This window comes from Triticum dicoccoides, chromosome 5B (genome assembly GCF_002162155.2).
Source record: "Triticum dicoccoides isolate Atlit2015 ecotype Zavitan chromosome 5B, WEW_v2.0, whole genome shotgun sequence".
In the NCBI taxonomy this organism is placed as follows: domain Eukaryota; kingdom Viridiplantae; phylum Streptophyta; class Magnoliopsida; order Poales; family Poaceae; genus Triticum; species Triticum dicoccoides.
This window is the reverse complement of record NC_041389.1, coordinates 274,884,248-274,897,276: the sequence shown is the minus strand read 5'-3', so window position 1 is coordinate 274,897,276 and position 13,029 is coordinate 274,884,248. Positions and strand designations below refer to the sequence as shown.

The window sequence follows — 13,029 nt, the reverse complement described above, 5'->3', positions numbered from 1 at the left end:
GTGAATAAACACTCATCATGAGAATAACACATCTAGCATGGAAAATATTGGCTACCCTTTACCGCCTCGCGAGTAGTAGAGCACACAAAAGAGAAATTTATTTTGAACATTAGAGATGGCACATGCAAATTTGCTTAGAACGGCATGGAAATACTGCATATAGGTAGGTATTGTGAAATCATAAGGCAAAACTGGTTTAAAAGGTTTTGCATGCACAAGTAGTGATCATACTTAGTGCAAAATGAAGGCTAGCAAAAAGATTGAGAAGCGACCAACCAAAAAGCGAAAAAATCTTGTACCCAAGAATTAAGCATAAGTAACACCAAATAATGCACCATAAGTAGGATATAAATTTCATTGCATAACTATTGACTTTCGTGCTTGCATAGGAAATCACAAACCTTAACATCAATATTCTTACTAAAGCACAATTACTCATCAACATGACTCACATATCATATCGACATATCTCAAAACCATTACTAAGAATCAAGATTATTATGTCCAATGATCTTCATGAAAGTTTTTATTATATCCTCCTTGGATATCTGTCACTTTGGAACTATTTTCATATGTTGATTTTGTTAGGCTCAAACTAATATAAGTGAAGATCATGAGCATATTTTTTTTCTTTCTCTCAAATTAATCTAAGTGAAGCAAGAGAGCATTTCTTCAAAATTTTACTAACTCTCAAATAAATCTAAGTGAAGCAAGAGAGCATTTCTTCAAAAATACTAAGCCCACCGTGCTCAAAAAGATATAAGTAAAGCACTAGAGCAAGTCCATTGCTCATAAAAATTTAAGTGAAGCTTAGAGAGCAATTCTAACAAGTCATGGCATAATTTTGGCTCTCTCAAATAGGTGTGTCCAGCAAGCATTGATGACTTAAAACACAAAATAAAACAAGCAAAGACACATATCATACAAGATGCTCCAAGCAAAATACATATCATGTGACAAATAAAAATATAGCCTCGAGTAAAATACTGATGGTCGTTAGAAGAAAGAGGGGATGCCACTCGGGGGGCATCCCCAAGATTAGTTGGTTGCTCATTCTTGGATAATAGCTTGGGATGTCGGGGCATCCCCAATCTTAGACTCTTCTATCATTCTTTCATCCATCGTAAGATAACCCAAAACTTGAAAACTTCAATCACACCAAACTCAACAAAACCCTTGTGAGATCCGTTAGTAAAAGAAAGCAAACCACAACTATAAGTGTTGTGTCAAACCAATTCTTATTTTGTTTTTTTATTATATCTACTGTATTTCAACTTTTTTATGGCAAAAACTCATGAAAGAAAACCATAGAGCCATCAAAATAAGCACACAACACAAAGAAAACAGAATCTGTCAAAGCAGAATAGTCTGTAGTAATCTGGAACTTTCAAATACTTCTGAAACTCCAAAAATACTACCAAATTAGGACGACCATCGTAATTTGTATATTAATCTTCTTCAAAAAGAATCAGGGAAAAATCTCTTTTCTATGGTTTATGAGAATTATTTTCATGAGCGCAAAGTTTCTGTCTTTTTCAGCAAGATCAAACAACTATCATCCCAGAAGATCCTAAAGGCTTTACTTGGCAAAAGCACTAATTAAAACACAAAAAACACAATCATAGCAGTAGCATAATTGTGTTAACACACAAGAACAGAAAGCAAAAACCAAAAATAAATTTTATTCATTGGGTTACCTCCCAACAAGCGCTATAGTTTTACGCCCTTAGCTAGGCATAAAGCAAGGATCTAAGTTTTGTCATCTTTTTCCTTCTTAACTAGTAGAGTGGCCCGCGCATACGCGCGGGCTAGTATGTTAGAAGGTTAGGTTAAATGAAGATAATATTTGATTGTTTTGTTAGTTGGTCATGAATTGACATTTTTCAAGTTTAGCGAAATCTACCTTCAAGCTTTGCAAAAATTTGAGAAGGACCGTTGGCGACAAATTGTTCTAGAGCGACGTGTAGACTGAAAATCATGTTTGTGGTATGAGTCCATCTTATCATGAATTCATGCAGAAGTCCCATCATGGCAAACAAAACTTTTTTACGTCGTATATGGGCTGTTTTATAGAGAAGTTTTTACACAATAAATTTGGAGTGTTGCTATATACATGATAAACTTGCAGCCGATGAATGGACGACTCTACGTGGCAGCACCAACAGTGCGCAGGAGGCAATTGTTTTCATTTTGTCTGATGCTTAGAGCTGTTGGGAGGAAGTATCGTTTTCAGGTCGTGCGGGCAGTGTCGTCCGTAAAGCCATTTCGATAAATTTGAGTGAGAATATGAACCATCGGTATTGGCTAGGGATTTTTTTTATATGATTGAACGGATATGTTCAGAATAATTTATAAAAAGAGAAATGATCTAATTTAGTTTAAGCACACACATATTAAGGATTAATTTTTTAATATATTCATCAAACATCATGGCAATACAAATGTGTCAAAAAGCGTCTTACATTTTTTTGCGGGGCATACATTTTGTCTCGGAGGGAGTAGAAAATATGTGCACAGGTAAGAATTTAATAGTTATTTAAGCAACATTTTAGTCATCATTTAGAGAAAACTATTATTTGGTTTGTGCAAAGAAATTCTGTATTCAAATGTGGCAATAATTTCGAATATGAATATTTTGCCAATACATTTTGTTTGAGATATATTAGCTTTTTAGTTTATTAGTTGGAATTTTTTCTGTTGTACTCGTATCTGGAAAATATGCTCTCGTGGGTGCATCTGGCACGCACATGTTACTCGCTCCTGATCCCCTTTGTCCTATCCTCAAAACAGAAATCCCGATCCCCTTTCTCCTTCACTTTTCTCCTTGTCACTCCAAAATTGCTGCCTCCCGATAAACTCCGGTTACTGCCGCTGGTAATGACGTTGCTCATCTCACTCCCAAGCTCGTCTTACCTCTGTTGATTCTGTGTCGCCACCTTGCTCGTCTTCCCTGCACGCAACCCCCGCTGCTCACGTCGTTGGTGCGGCCACGGGTCTGATCTGGGTCACGCGCGCCTCCTCAATCTCCTGGGGCCAGTCAATATTGACGGTTGATTAGCAGGGCTTGAGGAGCAGCGACGCGAGGGAGGAGTTGAGCTAGTCGAACTCGACGGTGGCGTTGCCGTCGGTGTCCATGTAGGCGATGAGGGTGTGGATCTTGTCCCCTGCGACGGGGCGGAGGCGAGTGATGCAACACGGACATCTCCAGTTTGGTGAGTCTGCCATCGCCATCAAGGTCGAAGGAGGAGGAGCTTTCGCAGTTGGGTTAGCGGAGGGGGCTCATCGACGCCCATACATTTTTCTTCCAGCACAGCCCTACAAATGTTGGTGCCTTCGGACTCCAAAATCAACAAAAATCGTGCAAAACTGGAGTTTGAGGTACCGCTATGGGAGGACCTTGAAGTGGTACCAGCTCCCCTCTGCTTTCTTTCAATTTCGCAATAAAAAGGGCATAGATAAAAATGTTTGTTCAGTTAGGTGTCCTGCCTTTTTTTAGCTCCCAGTTTCCAGAGGAAATCTATTGTGCACAGATTAATTCATAAGTTTGTTTGCTATTAATGATCGTTGCTGATGGTAACTTAGTCAAAAATCTGAATTTTTTCAGGCCACATCCTACCTTTTCCGGGCATGGGACCGACATTGACAGTGTTAGGCCCCTTACCATACATTATTATCGATGAAATTTAAGAATTTATACACATATTTGCGAGTAGTTGTAGTTTAAATATTTATTAAAAGATTAATTAAATTTTAATAACTGAATAGTAAAATAGGTCTGATTGCGTTATACAATACTGAGCTCAACTCCTATAAGCTTGTAGTCAATAATGAGCTTCAAACATGAGATACCATACTATTTTGATGTTTGGTATTATTGAATAATTACTCAGGAGTAACTGTAATCTGATGTATATAGATGGTAAGAAACCATAAGCTTAGATGGGCGTAAAGCTTTTACCATTTTTTGGAGATATTTCATATTTTCATCAAATGTTCATGCATTTTTTCAATATTTCTGTAGAATAGTATATTATATTCATCCTGCCATATAGTGTCTAACATTCATGTTACCATAGATTAGTAAATTTGTTAATTTGAAGAGATTTTGCGGCAAATTAATTATCAATGTACTTGTGCTTATGTAAAAGGCTGGCAACATCATACGGCAAGTGTGTGTTTTGGACTTTTAGTTCATAACTTTAGAAAAATTCTTTGTAGATTATGTTCTTGACCCTAACATCCTTATTGTTATCTTCATCATTTACCATTACTTGCAGTCCATCCCTTTTTCTGACTCTTGAGAATGGTACATATAGTGTCCATGTGTAAAGACTTGTTCATGTAGATATAGTCCAACCTTGTTTGGAGAGTGCTCCTGGCTTTTGTTATGGTCATAGAAAAGCATGGTGAGATAGGATATTGTCTCCTTTTTAGAAGGCATAACCACACCCATTTAGCTGGTGACATGTTTTTTTGGAATATAGACCTTTTCTTCTAGATGTGATTCTGTTATTTACTATCTTCACTTCGATGAATGTGTTTGTACGTTGTACTGAACAATCACATACCGTCATTTTTTTCTTTTGTACCATTCACAATCGAGGCTGCAACTTCAGTTGCAGATGGCATACCATGTCGTTTTCCATCTGCGCCACACTCATTGGTTAGTTTAATCTGGCATTGTGATAGTTACAGTCTTTGAATGTGTCACTTGCCATTCTTAATGTTTTTGCTCGTATATTATCTCTATCCAGCATATTATTAAGGGACTCAATGATGCGAGGATCTATTGATTCCCTTTATATTTTGGGTTTTTAGTGCCATATATGCACAAGCACAACTATGCCTAGCACGGTCTCTCTTCAGTCTTCACCTTCAGGCACCAATGTAGCAACTATGTGGCAGTTTTGCCCGTTCATTCTAAACACATAAGGTCCATTGCGATTGTTTATTTCTTTGTGTACCTTACAGGCCATTAATGTGAGATCCAACGTGGAGTTGTACAGTATGGTATTTTCCATGTAGTTTTTTGACCTCTTCCCGGTTTTTTCATAGCCATTTCATGAGGTAAGCCAATGGCTCTCTCAGTTGGCAGCATAGTAAGCTACTCCCTCCGTTCCTAAATATAAATATTTTTAGAGATTTCACTACAAACTACATACGGATGTATATAAACATGTTTCATAGTGTAGATTCACTCATTTTGCTCCGTATGTAGTTCATAGTGAAATCTCTAAAAAGGCTATATTTAGGAACGGAGGGAGAACATGCTTCTAGCTGTACCTGATGTTCTTTCTGCTTACCAGAAAATGGCACCATGTTGCTGTACTTGCCGGTTGCCTCTACGAAGTTTGAAAAAAATTCATACCAAGTCCATTCAATGTTCAAGTTTCTTAATTTTGCATCATTTAAATATCACTGTTGGTTGCTCTTGTTCATTCTAAAATTCAAACTTAATACAACTTACATATCTGATGACGTTTTTCTTTGTCCTCAGTTTTGATGTTGTGCACCCTTTGTTTTAGTCCTTGATTGTCTTATCACTCGGTTCTTGTGGTCAATGCATTCAAGAACATAGTTGAGATGTTGTTTGGGGCCTAAAAATAGAAATAGATGTATGAGTTAGTAAAGTAGAAATATAACTGGAAAAATAATTATATGCATAGTAAAGAGTTACCTTTAACACAAACTATTAACTCAGGGAAATGTAAGTATGGCAAGGGAGTTCATTAATCTGGCTTTCAATGAATCATGCGAATTAATTTCTTTTGTTCATAAGATGGTAATACCTACTGGAGGTGGAGCGGTCACTAAAAGGAGTCAATTCGACAATCAAGGTGATCGACGGAGATTGGTTGCCAACCTTGGATACAAATTTTTTTTACTAAACAGAAGTATAGCAAGGACCCGGTTTCGGTCATATTAATCAATCTAGATGTATAGATTAGTGTTTTTTTTATTTTAACATAATCTATCAATCAAGTATACTTGATCCATCACCCAGTGATCACTTCATCAGTTTGACATCCAATGGATAGTACTCTCTCTGTACATAAATATAAATATAAGAGCGTTTACATAACCACTTTAGTGATCTAAGTGCTCTTATATTTACTAGATGACCCGTTGCGCCCATGGCGCAAAGGCCGAGTAGCAGCCAAGTATTGAAAGAGTGTGCATTGAAATATGTAAATATAGAATGAAACATATGAAAATAAACACATAAGAGCCTTTTCACTTGGCATACATCTGGACTTATTCGAGCTAATATTCTTGATAGGGGAAACAACAATATTTTTCTTTACACTAAGAGTTTTAAAAAGCAAAGCTTGCATACCTGCAATGAGCAGAGAACATGCAATAGACAAAGGAACATTTTTTTAAAGTAATGTTGCTTCCAAAGCACAGCTCATGATATTGCATGCAGCAAGCAAATAATAGTGATAGACAATTATGCATAGGCCTTTGGACGTGCATTTGAAGGCAAAAGCTTATGTTTCTTTCAGCATAGCCATTTCAAAGGCATGCCAGCAAATGACTGCAGTTAAATGCACAAGATGATCTTAGGTGATTACATAAGATTTAAAATGATGATAAACATAGAAGTCTTAGTAGGCATCTATATTAATGCTAAGTTATATAACAAGGGGCTCTTGCAACTTGCTTATATTGAGTAGACAGTCAGGCCCAGTCCCTTGAAAGTGCATTTGAAGGCGAAAACATATGCTTGACCTTTCTCCATGTGCGCCTGACGGAAGAAGTCGCTCCAGCCTCTAGTGATGGTGGCCCTTTTGTCAACACCCTTGATAAAGCGGGCTGTGATAGTGGTAGTTCCATCTACAGTAGTGATTGGCAGTTCACCATGGTCAGCATCCATGTATGGGGAAAGGGAGCTCTTAGAAAAGGGAACCCCAAAGTACTGAAAATGACAGTAAAGGTTAGTTAGTATATCATTTTATACGATGTCATTGTATGATACAGAACAAAGTAATGGCAAAGGATTACCATCCTTCTGTCGTCTGTAGCAAATGTTTCTATCATATGGCACACATAGTAATGATTAGGTGTGGTGGTGTCGTGGATGATCTTTTGCAGTCTACGAACATTAATATTGTTGTCTAGATTGCTGGTTTGGAGTTTTTGTCGTGCCTCGATGAAAACAAAAGGACAGAGAGAAATTCTAGTTTTGATACATTATCTTTTCCTTCCCTTTTGGATGTTTGCGAATTCCGACCTGTCCAATGAAGAAACAAATGCTCAATTTAGTGAACCTCAAATTCTCAAATTCGGTTTTGGATGATCACAATGTGTTTTTATCTTCAGCTACTTATGGTTATGCGCACCTTGGCCTCTTACCCGCTGTAAAACTCTTGTTTCTTTGATGAAATGGAACAGGGTGGTGTGGTCCATGCAGCTCCTATATTTTGAGAAATAAAATCTTATGCTTATATTGTAAATGGAAAACTTTTATAATCCACCGAATGATTTATGATACTAAAATAACTATATATAGAAGAAATTATCTCAGTGGAAACAACGATTATACTAAGAAGACCACCTGTACAGACACATCGGTTGGTGAATAGTGCACCGATTTTATAAACAATTATTTGGAGGAGATAGAAAGTGAACTAAATCATTACACGGAATACCTAAACGTATTGGAAATATTGTACTGGTACTTGCTATATGGTTAACAAAATAGTCCACGGGATTAACTTGGAAACAAATATATAGTTCTTCACCAGCCGCCTTGTTTGTGCGCCACGTGCCTCTGTGGGGTCCTCACACCGCCCTCCCTTTCTCTTATCTCCAGCCAAGAAACAGACAACCACATATTCCCCCCAAGCCCCTCCTCCCTTCCTCTGTCTCTCCCTCCCTCAAGCCCCTCTTACCTCCCCGATCTGCTAGCGATGCATCCAAATCGATGACCTCTATGCGCGTCCTAAGAGAAAGTGAGGCAGAGGGAGCGGCCCATGGCTGGATTAAGCTGCTGCGAAGCTCAGTGCCTCTGCTGCGAGCCTGCAGAGATGAGAGTATGGGCGTCGGCTGACGACGGGATACTGTGGGCGTTGGCGGCCGAGGCTACAATGGAGCCCGGCACCACGGCACCCGGAGCTGCAATGAAGCTCTGCCTGGGCTGCGATGGAGCCCGGCACCACGGCGGCCGGAGCTGCAATGGAGCTCCGTCAGGGCTGCAATGAAGAGCGGGCGCTACTGCCGGCGGCGTGGCAAGTCGAGGACGGCGACGCTCGCCACCGGTGCTGCAATGAAGCGAGCATTGATGCCGGCGGCATTGCAATGGAGCAGGTGCTGCTGCGGGCGGCGCGGCAAGTCGAGGAAGGCGACACTCGCCACCAGTGATGCAATGAAGCGAGCGTTGCTGCCAACGACGCGACAAGCCGAGGACGGGGCGCTGCAATGAAGCGTCAATGGAGCCACTGACGACGGCGCTGCTGCGTGGCGAGGGATGCAATACTATGGCAGTGCCGCCGCCTCGATGATGTTGTGCTTGTCTGGGTCGCAACATCGCCGCTGCTGCGATATCGTCGGCGCTGGCTCCGTTGCCACGTTGAGGACCTGCTGTAGTCACCTTGGTCACGCGGAGTTGTAGTCGTGTTTGCTGCTTTGCGTTGCTTGTGCTGGTAGCGGTGGATGATTTCATAGCAGCCGCCGTTGTAAATTGGTGCTACCGCATCAGGCGAGTGGCGGTTCCCTGATCCTTGCATGCAGAACCAGTTTAGATGGTAATACTGCTTAAATTAACTCATGATCAACTATTAAAATCCACCGCTATAAATTAAGGTGAAAGGCCCCTTGAATTGTATGCTTTGTTCACATAATGAATTCTTTGTGCAGGGAGTTCTAACGACGCATTATACAAGGAGCTATGACATGCTTGAGCTAGGCTGTTGATCACGGTGCCTTGCCAAGGTGAAAGAATTTACTACTTTCCAGATGGTTATATGGAACAGGTATGTCTCACCGCATTGATGTTTGCTCTTCTTGATGCCCCATAACTAATGAATGAATTTTGCTACTCAACACAAACAATAGCAATTTGTGCTAGGGGCACTGCTTGATCTTGTGTTAAATAATAATCATCCAGGTATTAGGGTCCTTGTGTGTGCGAGGCGTGTGCTTGTCTAGTATGGTCATGTATTAGTTAAAAAATGAGTATCCATGAGAGGGCACCACTTTACATTCAGTGCTTCCAGCCTTGTAGGCGTCACCATAAGTCCCTTTGACAAGCTTCACTGTGATGCCTAACTAACTATTTCACAAACATTTTTTTAGCTAATAAAAGCAACAGTGAAGGTAAATAAACTCATTTTCACATGTCATGACAAACTGATTTCTTCCGTCCGCCCTAAAAACATAGTACTAATACACCGAGAGACTGTACAATTGATCAAGCTACTTTACAAATTAATTTAGGAACAGACTAAACATATCAGGATATACACCAGTTGACTACGAAGAAAAGAATTCATCATCTACTAATACTCTACTAAATGAATACATCCATTCACATCTTCAAAATTGTATTATACATGTCAGAGAATGACCAACGGTACTTGTTCTTCTCTGAAAGATGTCAAAAAAATACAATTAGTAGAGAAGTTAGAAGGATTTTGAGCTCTAAACTCTAGTTATCAATAGACTTGACTGTCTACCGATCTCCAACCGGTTAATTTATGACTCATTAGGTTTACCTATAAGTGAGCAATGGTCTGTAAGATGTGACTTGCTTGCATGCATTTCATAAATAAATATGTAAATAAAAGTTGGGACTTGCGTACATACCTGGATATTTGCATTCACAAAGAGACTATATATCTTCAATTCACATATAGGACAAGAATGTATAGTCACAAACTCACAATTCCATGGCAGCAAAAATCTTCAACAATCTGTGAACTCCATAAAACAATGATATTAGAGATCTCTTGTTTTGTTGATATATTGACATATAGAGGAAGAAGATTTAGTCGACAGGAGAGGAGAAGCAACCATCAATTGTGCTAATGTCACCTCTCCATAGTACCATATGTCCAAAGGCACTCGAGTAAAAATTCAAACACAAAAGTGACAAATGGCACTGGGAGTTTGGAGCCCATCCATCTGATTTAGATGATCTGGGAAAGAACAACAATTTGGCCCTCTTGTTGAGCTCTTGTTGGCCCATGGTAGCCACTCCATGGCAGATCCAGCCACCAAGCGGTATGAACCATGGCCTGAATTAGAAGAAAATTCATTCACTACGCCTACCAAAGGAAGGCCATCTTCACTCCTGAGTTGCAAAAATCAAGGAAGTGTCAATAACTCACATTAAACACAATATTCAAGTTCTTGAGTATACTGGATCAGTGAGAAAACAAAGAGTCATTGGTCAACATGTGATCCTGCTAAATACGAACTGAAACACTTAGATCATAGTGATCACCATATATATCTACATCCCTGCAAAATCTGTACAAAATGTAGTTAGCGGTCGGTGGTACTATGTACTGTGTGAACTAATAAATAATCACTATTCTGGAAAAATTAATATAACCAACTTGAAAAAACAACTATATCATTCTGGCCGACTTTGTTCAAACACAACCAGACTCCAGACCACAAATAAGAATCATTTCATATTACAAACAGAAAATATAAGGACTGTTGGAGGTACAAATAAGAATCATTTCGTATTACAGATATAACATACCTTTGCATCAGTAAATGTCGATTAGCATTACATTCAGACATCCAATAGATCCAAAATGCACATATAATTATAATGGTAGACCACAGGGTATCCGTTGCCAACTTATTTAGTGTTCCGTGGCCTGTGAAAGTGAAGAGTAGTGTAATGTCACAGAAAAACTGCTGCAACCACAAAAAGAAAAACTGAAATTTTTATTTATGCACAGTATAGTGCGTGGCCATCAATATTTTTGCACTAAATGTCAGAAAAATCATATAAACACATATATCAAGAAGTTATTCTGATACTCTAGTAACATAATATTAACAACACCATTGCTTGAAAGGTCCAATTAGAAGCTCATAGTTATTTTAGAGGAGCATAATTGTCCGAATGCTGAAGTTAACTGAAAATACATGGATTTCCAAAATCCCCTGTCAATTGTGGCTTGCGGGTTGGCAACTGGGGGAAATATGGTCACACATATCCTCTGGGTTCATGCCACCCATTCTAGTTGTTTAATAATACAAAATGATGCACCAAGCATGACCTATTTGATATTCCCTTGATCTCTTATGCTGATTCTTTTCAGAAAAAGAGATAAGACCCAGAACCAGAGTAGATATCACACCGAGTCACTATCCAAACTATTTAGCTATGCTCCTGGCAATCTTATGACAAAATCTGCCAAAATTATTTCCTAGTCGATAATCACTGAATTTGAATGCTGGCAATATCATACAGCTCTACCATCCGTTTCACATGACTTCTCTTGTGGGATTTATCTTAGTAGAATGACTTACCATCCAGTCATGAATTTCTTTGAGGCCCAGCTGTGGACCACCTTATGGAAAGCCTGTATTGCCGAAAAGAGAAAGAGAAAAGGTTCAACGTTAAGTTGGTATAATAACCTCAGAAATACAAGCAAAGCTACTAAACATGAAGGGCATACATTATGTGCAAGGCAAGTATCAAAAAGGAAAAGCATGAATGAACAAGAATAAAACCAGCAATCTACTTTCATCTTTGTCAGATAATGATTGGTCTGAATTTTCTGTCAGTGCGGCAAGCGCCCTAGGCAAATTAACAATCACTCAAGGTTCTAACACCAGAAAGCATTTACGCAGTATATGTCTGCCTTCTGTTTGGGGATTATAACATTATAATATGTTCCTCCAAGTGAGTTAAATAAAGCAATTTCTTCTCAAATTCATTGCTAAGGAGATATAAATATTACCCTCAAACTGCACCCAAAAAGTGATCAAGCTAATCACCAATTTGACAACTCAATCCAATAGTTAGCCTTAGCACAACAAACAGTCACCAAAGGTCAACATCCCTAGTCCCACGAACTTGCAGCGTTAACATAAACAGTCATTTCGAACCTACTTTTCACACAATCAACAAATCCGACAATAAGCTGTGAGCTGCCACAGGAATACCAACACAGACCGTGGACTAATTTCAACAGCCAGGCTACAGACCCGACGTTGCAGGTGGATGACAGGGTAAACCCTAGGGGAACGAATGAGGTGGGAAGTGCATTTGTAGCCCGACAGTTCGGGTTAGTCATTGTCTACTTGTTGCTAGAATCGTGCCTTTATTCAGACCCTTCAAAAAATGAGGAACAGTAGCACAAAATTAAACGTAAACCAGCCAAGCCCCACGTGAAAGAAAATTCTGAATTTGAAAATCTATACGTGAAAGAATTAACTGGCCATTAAGTCTCCACATTCACCAAGGAACAAATTTTAAATACTATGAAAAGAAATGAAACTGTTCTAAAGAGTGCAATCAAACCATTCCCATTTCTTTGAAGTTCGAAACCACTACACCCAGGACTATAATAAGATCGATTAGCTTTTGTTCGACCCTTCTGCTCCAACTCTAGAACATCCAGCCAGTACATTTTACTAAAGGCAGCACATATATTGTTCAGGTTGCAGTATGTGTGTGTGTGTGTGTGTGTGTGTGTGTGTGTATAATTAGTACAAATTATGAAATTACACCATCGTCATACAACATGTAGTTTCAAATATCATTTTCAGCTTGAGCACCATATTGGAACTTGTCAATCATATTTCTCTATATGAATACTGCAACCAAATTTCCTAATGACACAAAGCAGCAAATGGTCTACACAGGAGGTTCATTTGGCAAGCAACCTACAAACATTTATTGCATCCCTACTTATATCACTATAATTCATCAATATGAATATACTCATGAACCAAGAGGCCACAAAAAGGCAAAAACACCAAAACCGAAAAATTCGTCAATGAGTGAGCTGACACAAAAGATAAGCCAACTAATGCTCCATCACAATGTATGTATAC

At 39.0% G+C, this 13,029-nt stretch overlaps 1 long non-coding RNA gene across 5 annotated transcripts in view; it reads left to right on the top strand.

Annotated features, from left to right (window-relative positions):
- Positions 1–2,804: 2,804 nt before the first annotated feature.
- LOC119308382 overlaps positions 2,805–13,029 on the top strand; it is a 28,334-nt gene continuing 18,109 nt past the window's right edge. For 3 of the 5 annotated variants that reach the window (XR_005150079.1, XR_005150078.1, XR_005150077.1), the window contains exons 1-3: positions 2,805–3,405; positions 3,605–8,747; positions 8,860–8,975. This is a non-coding gene — a long non-coding RNA (uncharacterized LOC119308382). Of the gene's footprint in view, positions 3,406–3,604; positions 8,748–8,859; positions 10,084–13,029 lie in introns of those variants that run through there. The other 2 variants (XR_005150076.1, XR_005150075.1) reach the window with 2 other exon arrangements.